General features: G+C 39.0%; 1 long non-coding RNA gene across 1 annotated transcript; it reads left to right on the top strand.

The window, feature by feature from the left end:
- Positions 1 to 5,978: 5,978 nt before the first annotated feature.
- LOC115796748 (uncharacterized) lies at positions 5,979 to 7,206 on the top strand. The gene is made up of 3 exons (XR_004021335.1): positions 5,979 to 6,051; positions 6,507 to 6,578; positions 6,884 to 7,206. It is a non-coding gene; the product is annotated as an uncharacterized LOC115796748 (long non-coding RNA).
- The last annotated feature ends 1,215 nt before the right edge of the window (positions 7,207 to 8,421 follow it).

Below are 8,421 nucleotides of genomic sequence, written 5' to 3'. Positions count from 1 at the left end.
CAAATACATGCCAGTCTTGTAGGTCATGTTAATTTAGAAAGCTTCTAATGGTGAAAGAGACCACCTTTTTTTCATTTTTTTTAATTATTCTTTAGCATGATTACTTTCCTCTAAGTTTCCCCCTTTTTGTTACCTCCTGCTGACTATTGACTGAAACATGGAGAAAGATGAGTTTAGAAGAGTGTTTGCACAACATCATCACATTTCCATGAAAAATAAAGACGACTTAACACTCACTGGTGATTTTAATAAAGGACTGGAATAATTTCTCCAACTCAGCCAATTCGTGCTTTCAGGCCTCTTCTGTGGAGCCAGCTTCCAGTTTGGATTTGGGAGAAAGACGCCCTCTCTATTTTTCAGATCAGGCTTAAAACTTTCCTTTTTGAAAATGCTTATAGTTAGCAACAATAGCTTAATTAAACTGCTGGGGGGGTCCATGAGTAGAACAACTTTTCTTTTCAAAAACACATGCAGTGAAATTCAGTCGTCCAGAGTAGGGGGTAGCTAGAGAGCTATCTGGGGTAGGCCTTGCTCAAAGGCCCACAGTGGTGCTAGTGAGAGTGAAGACAGGGAGTAGCAGTCTGGGATTTGAACTAGCATCCTCCCAGCTGTAAATACTGATAAAAACCTCTTCTTCTCCTCTAGGCAAACACACCCCCTAGATGCACTGAGTGTTTCATTCACCTCCTTTAATCAACCCTCTCTTTCCCCTCAGCCCAGTGGTTCTCAAATCCAGGCCTCGAGGTCCGGTGTCCTGCAGGTTTTAGATGTGTCCCTGATCCAGCACACCTGGATCAAATGGCTGAATTCCCTTCTCAGTATGCAGTCAAGTTCTCCAGAGTCCTGCTAATGACTTCTATATTTAACTCAGGTGTGTTGAAGCAGAGACACATGTAAAACCTGCAGGACACTGGACCACGAGGCCTGGATTTGAGAACCACTGCCTCAGCCCCAGCTTCCCTGAGCCTGGTTCTGATGGAGGTTTCTTCCTGTTAAACGGGAGGTTTTCCTTCCCACTGTCACCAAATGCTTGCTCATGGAGGGTTGTGTTGACTGTTGGGTTTTCTCTGTAATTATTAGGGTAGGGTATTTACCTTGCATTATAAAGTGCCTTGAGGTGACTGTTGTGATTTGGTGCTATATAAATAAAATTGAATTGAATGTGAAAACTCAAAGGAGCACGGACTTATCGGTCAGATATTTATCATGCAAAGAGATAATCCATAACTTTGATAGAAAAGAGTATCTAAACACTCAAATTAAAGCCATTTTTGAAAGAAAATGGTTGGGGGAGGGGGGGGGGGGTGAGTAACCACACCAACTCTGGAAGAAAGAACAAACTAAGCAGAGCAGATTTATGAGACTAAGAAATGGCTAGGCGGCTATATCAAAGAACAACTAAAGGATACTGGAAAGTAAAAAAAGGTTGTTGGCAAACAAACCAAACCAAAGCTCCACTATTATGGGTGAGCACTAGCTACTTATTAGTAGCTGAAAATACCACTAAACTCAGACAACGTGCATCACTTCAAGTAATCACTCTCCAGCTAGCCCACACTAAGCCTGAACAGCTCTTCACCAGCTTTTATAGTGTCTGGTGGTTAATTTGCTGAGTGGAGCCAGCTGCCCGTGGCTACTTGGAAAAAAAATGGATGGCAGCTGAGTTCATGGATGATAGAGTAACACATGACCTGTATTATTTTGACCTTTTGGTGCCCCAGGTGCTGAAAGGTGGGCTTGTCATGATTACAGAGAATCTCAGTGCAGAGAGATATCGAGATAGGATTCTGCTACCAGTATCCCATATCTCCACAGCCCGGGACCAAACTCTGTCCTCCAAGAAGAAAAACCTTGCTCACCACAAAGCTGGGTTCATCGGAGACTACCTTCAGCATTTGGGAGTGTACAGTAAGTTTGGACACAACATAACCACACTGGCTTACTTGTGACAAATTGTGCTGCAGGATACCATCCCACCTCTGTAGCCTCTTTTCCACCAACAGGGCTCCGGAGCGGTGCCTTTATTTGCACCGTTAGGTTGGTTTTCCTCCACAGAAGCACTCGGTGCTCGGCCGAAAATCTGGTTCAACTCCGGCCCCGCAAACTAGCTGGTCTCGAACCAAGAACGCGTGACGAAAGCAGCAGAAGGGCGTGACTCTGCCATCTCAACTTCAAGTTTTCTATCATATTACATGTGTATTACATGAGAAAAGCGAAGCGATTTTCACGGCTGTGAATTAGGTTGGGCTCTAAGGCTGAACTTGCTGCTTTGTATCAGTTCATATCACAGATAAAAGGACACAAAGTGCATACTTGTCGTCTTGCTCTAATCGCTGTCTGTGTTTCCCTCTGTGCTGCACACAGATGCTGCAGTAGTTTGGTTTGGACCCTAAAACGTATTTGCAGCACAAGAAAGGGTAGCGTGTTCTCCCACGTTTGTGCGCTTCGGCTTCTGTGTCCAGACGAGGACCCGCCAGCTGAAAATGAGCTGGGTGAGAGGAGGGAGAGAGCAGCAGAACACAGTAGACCTGGTCAAGAGCAGGGCACCTCCAGTCCCTTTTCATCAGGTCAGAAATCATTTACGGAGAACAACAACAGTTAATGCTGTAATGTATGAAAGGTTCAATGAAAAGCTGAAATGTATGAAATGTTGAACAAAAGTTCACTGAATTCTTACACCTCATGGTGATAAGATTTACCATAACTTTAATGTAATGGCTTTAATTTTTACTGGTCCATATATCACCACATCTACCACAGATACTTGGCCCCTCTGTGAATACTGTGGCCCCTTGATGGCCTCTTACTCAGAAAAATCCTAGATTCGCCACTGACCAGCACTATGTGTCCGATGTTTAGTCACTCTTTGGCCTCCTTTAGCAGTAATAGTACTTGAATCAAATGTAGCTTGTTTGTAGCCTTGAAGGCAAGGTGAATTGAAGACCCAGCTCCACAACCTGGAAAATCCTGTAGCTAGCCAGACCCTGGTAGTCAGTGTGGAACAAGGTAGCTTAGCCCCCGTTAGCTCTCCCCCAGTAGGCTGTCCAGAGCAGCTGGGAAATCAGGCCAGCTGAGTGTAAGCAGGAAGTGTAGTCCTAAAGAGAAGTACCCAGTACACCACCGACCCGTTCACGTTTCAGATTGTTTTTCCAAACTTGTCGGCCCACCCACCAAGAAAAAACTCTGGTTATTGGTGACTGTGTTTTGAGAAACAGGAAGCTAGCGACACCAGCAACCAAACTGCACAGGAAGAGCAAACCTGCCCTCCCCCAATGATACTCTTCAGTTGTAATTTAGTTTGCTACTCAGACAAGCAGCAGCAAGAAAACATGGTGATTACAGCTCCCTTCTTCAGAATATGTGAGTAATGGTTCTTTATATTTTAAGATTTATATGTACATACAGCAAATAATTTATGACTTCCCTTTGCTAATCTAGTGATACTTGAAATCATTCTGCTGGGGACACATGTTCACAAGAGCTGTACTTACAAAAGTGGTGAGTAATAAAGACAATTTAATAAAATTCATTATTTTTTCTTGGCTTTTGGGGGGTTGATAAGTTGGTGTTGACTTAAACATTTTAAATGTCTATGTATGGATGTATATATTTGTTAAATTTGTGCTGTTAAGTTTAATCTTCTGTCACTTGTACATCTGATTTATCTGTTAATATCTTGTGCTATTTTCAGGTGCAGCTGATTTTCATGTCACTCCCAACAGACTGCAGCATTTTGAATATGAGTACTTATTGTTTGATTGTGGTGATTACACTGAGCTGAGAGGGATGAGAATCACCCATGAAAGGTTGGAACCTTTTAGTCCAGTATGTAAAATTAAAAAATCATCCTCTTCATGCACAGTTTCTAGAACTTATCCAACAGACAGTGCAGAGTACTGGTGTGAGACTAAAGGAGGGCAGAAAAGCAACAGCGTCAACATCACCATCACTGGTAAGTTTTCCTGATTTCTGGACTTATTTTTTTTTAATTATGTAAGATTTTTCATAATCATGAGAGATTTATCATCCACTGTGTCTTATTTATGAAGCTCATTAATTTGTTATTTAGACTGTTTTACAGAATAGATACAGTCCCACTCAAAGGTTTGGACACACTTACCCATTCAAATGAATGGATACATGTGTTTATCACAAGATTTAATTCAGCTGAAAGAAACAACTTTACTGATAGTGAGCATGTACACATTATATTAATATTAGTTTTTTTATGTTTAATGCCATTACATTATGTTTATTATTAATCATCATCACATTAACATAAAAAAGGCAGCATTTTATTTCCAACAAGATTATTTTATTTGTAGATGGTATCTGTTTTATTCTGTATGTTTGCTTCTCTTGTGGGAAATGCCAAGACTGTACATAAAACAGCTGCTGATAATATTTTGCTTTTCCAATATATGATTCAGCTGGTTCTGTGATCCTGGAGAGTCCTGTTTTCCCTGTGTTTGAGGGAGATACTGTGACTCTGCGCTGCATAACCAAGAACACTTCCACCATCCAAACAGCAAAGTTTTACAAAAACAATGGCCTACTGGAAGGAAGTGCTTCAGACAACATGCAAATTAATAATGTTTCCAGTTCTGATGAAGGACAATACAAGTGCAACATTCCTGATGTTGGAACATCACCGGAAAGCTGGCTTCATGTCAGATGTAAGGCTAAAAATATATTTGGAGTTTCATGGCTTGGTAGCGGTCGTAATAATAAAATTTCTGTTTTTTTGGCACTTGATGGAAATGCATCAATGATGTAGCAACATTTTTGAGAAAAATTTACACATGCAGTGATATTTATAAATTTGCTCCATTGCAGCCACAGCCAGCTCTCCAGCAGCAGAGGCTCATGGCTCCATTCCCACTCCTGTCCTATACCGGTTGTGCATTGCTGCTCTTATTTTAGTAATCCTGCTGCTACTGCTGGTGGTCAGATTTCAAAATACAGGTAAAACAGTGGTAAGTAAGTATGTGTTTAGCCTATATTAAATGCAGTCCATCTAAGCAACATATAAAAATAAATAAATTAGTTAAAAAAAAAAACTGTTAAAAAATATTTCTGTTATTCTCATCAAATACTAAATTTGGTTGACCCTGCTTTGCCTCCAAGACCAGATCAGAAGAAGTGATATCAGGCATGTTCAGGGTGGTTGGGCTGTAAACTGTTCTGATGGTTTATTAATAACTTCAGATGATATATACTAATAGAAAAATGCTGCTCCAAGTGGAGGAGAAGTATCAGATCTTGTTCATAAGTGAGGGGAGAGGTGAATGAAAACCAGAGCTGAGCATAAAAGCAAAGCTGTCGATTTACCTATCGATCCATGTCCTCCCCTCCTGTGTGTTGACAAGCTTTACACAGTGATGAAAGAATGAGATCAAAAATACAAAATGACCCTCCTCTCCTTTAGAGGTGGGGTGAAGAGTGCAGTCATTCTGGAGGGGCTCAGAGCAGAGCCTCTACTCCACAATAAAAGCAGCCAGTTAAGGTGGCATGTGACTAGGATGCCTCCTGGGTGAGGTGTTCAGTCATGTCCCACTGTGTCATTTTACATTCAATACATCAAATTTTAGATGTGTATTTACAGCAATAGAATTGAATTTAACAGTTTTATCTTTAAAATAAACATATTTGTGAAATTATTACACTTGTGACATTTTTTAAGTAAAATGTAAAACCTTCTTTTCCCGTTACATTTCTCTATTGTCTGTTGTTGCTCTCAGTTCATTTGCCTCCTCTAAGATATTGAAGTGCTGTTAACTGAGATATGCTGCACAGCAAAGACTATTTTTGCCTCCTCTAAGTGTGTCATATATGAGTTTTGTTTTAGACGCTGCTGATCTTTGTGATAATTTGAACCTCTGCCTGAGGCCAAACCAGAGCAGAAAGCCACACATAGAAAAGTGTACAAATATAAATATGTATAACAGCCTCTCGTGCTTACAGGTGGTGCCACCCCTGCAGACGAGTCCTCACCTCAAAATGTTTACATTAAAGTAGCCACAAACGAGACACGACAGACTCAACAAGATGGTTCGTATATTAAATACATTTGGACATTTTATTACATTTCTTCAAGCACATTTAAGCTACAAATCTTTACAAGATGATTAACATGAATCTAGCTCTGGTATAGGTACTGGTAGGTTGGGATTATTTTCATGATAATAAACTTATTTCTTCTGTAGTTGTGTCTGTAAATACAGCAGGATCAAGCAGGAACTTTAATCTTGAAGTTGGTCAGACACCTCCTCCAGTCTTTATTTACGCTAAAGCAAATGATGACAGAACAAAAGGAGGAGGAAAATAGGACTTAGTGGATTCTTTGGGTCTGTAGATGGTTATAAAATAAATGTTTATAATTTGTCAAGTTGATGTCAAGGCAGAGAATTTGTTTGTATAATGCATTACAAAACCTTTGAGATTATGCTCAAAATATATTGCTTGTTTCCTTATAGAAACACTTATTCTTCTCATTTTCATTGCAGAATCTGGATCATCAATTTTTAGATCAACCCCTCAGTCCCCCTGCTGCCGAAAATTTGAGCTCTCCAGAGAAGGTTGTTTATTCACCTGTCCTAAGACTAATGATTGTTTTGGCCTCAGGCAGCCTTTACAAATGTAGCTGTTACAGACTATACATTGAAATATTTTCTGCAGTGGAAATGTGAAATACTCTATGCTTAAATATTTACAAGATAATATTTGAATCTTGTACAGTAAATACATTGCAATACAAGTATTATTGCAGACCATCTTTTTCTTGTCCTTTGTAGTGAATAGGGTGAAATTGTAAACTGTAAATTTAATTTACTGAAAAGTCCTGGAGAAGCTAAAGAGTTTTTTTCTTTTTTTCCTCTTTCAGGCAGAAATGTGCAGTGACACCTAAATTCAAAATCCATGCTGGATACCTGAGAGAGGTTCAGAAAATATAGTTTTTTTAATTTTGTAAAACTTTAGTTTCTGTTGTGTTTTTGTTAGTCTGTATGCACATGTGCTGGTCCAGTTACAGTTAGTTTCCTTGAGAGGCTCAAATATTACAGGTCTTATTCACATAATCATAACTCAATTGCATTTTAGTTCTTTTATATGTGTTTGTTTATGATACATAATCAATAATTTAGTATACTCAATTAAAATATGTGATTAAATTTTTGTTATTTAACTCATGATGTAATTTTATCAGTTTGAGCCTCGATCAGGTCTGATATTAATGTCGCTAACTATTTGTTTCTGTTATCAGACAGTGATAAGTTGTCTTGTTTTAGAGCTCAATAGCACAGCCTGTATCAGCAATAGATCTTTTGGAGTATTTTGGAGAGTACAGTACAGTATTTTACTTCAATACCAGATGTTTGGGCTGTGTTACCAAGACCATTTTGATTTATTTTCCAATAAAAGTTATGAAACTTGTGATTGTTTTTCACTATATCATAGAAACAAGTACAAAATAATCAAAATGAGAACTTAAGTGGCATCGTGTATGAAACACAATTTGTGCCACTGCCAAAACATTTAAGCATGACTGCTTTGTGCTACCTGCAGTCCCCTACAGTACATCATTCACCTCATCATTAAAATAAAATGTAAAAGAGAAAAAAAAGATGGTTAAGAGTTGGCTGCTCACTGCAGGGATCTGGATTCTGACCCAACACTTTTCCTGAATGTCTCCACTTTTTACCTGCCTAACCACCTAATAGAGGTGGTCTCTCTCTCTCTCTCTGTCTCTCATATTCATATATATATATATGAATGTTGACAGTTCCATGGCTTGGTAGAGCTTGTAATAATGAAGTTTCTGTTTTTCTGGCAGTTGATGGAAATGAATCAGTGAAGCATCAACATTAGAAAAAATGCAGTGATAATAAATATATATATACATTTTGAAGCTTAAACTTCAAAATGTTGTTTATTTTCCCACCAGTCTACTACACAGACCAACGAAGGGTGGAAGTGCTCCTGTGATAAGCAAACTCCTGAAATTAAAGTTAAGCATCATAACTGGATAGTTTTATTCAACATTAATGTCTCACTTGTTATAGTTGGAAATTAATCATTCGCTCAGATGTATTCCTTGTGATTGAAATGTGTCATGCTTGTTTTAACAGCTTATTTTCAATAAAAGAATTAAGATTAAACCACAAAAAGGAGAAAAAGTTCGTTCTCCGTTTAACCAGCTGCTTTTACACAGCTGTGCTTCACACTCACGTTGCTAGGCGGCATGAGCTATGCAGAGGTGAGGGGAGGTGACGCTGATATGAAGGCTAGCCGCTCACTTCCTCACTTTGCGGGAGGGGGGAGGCTCATATATTCAATTCAGTTCAATTTTATTTATATAGCGCCAAATCACAACAAACAGTCTCCTCAAGGCGCTTTTATTACATATATTACAGTTGTAATTCA

Source organism: Archocentrus centrarchus, chromosome 18, assembly GCF_007364275.1.
Source record: "Archocentrus centrarchus isolate MPI-CPG fArcCen1 chromosome 18, fArcCen1, whole genome shotgun sequence".
In the NCBI taxonomy this organism is placed as follows: Eukaryota; Metazoa; Chordata; class Actinopteri; order Cichliformes; family Cichlidae; genus Archocentrus; species Archocentrus centrarchus.
The sequence above is the reverse complement of the archived record's forward strand: the minus strand, read 5'-3'. Positions and strand labels throughout refer to the sequence as shown.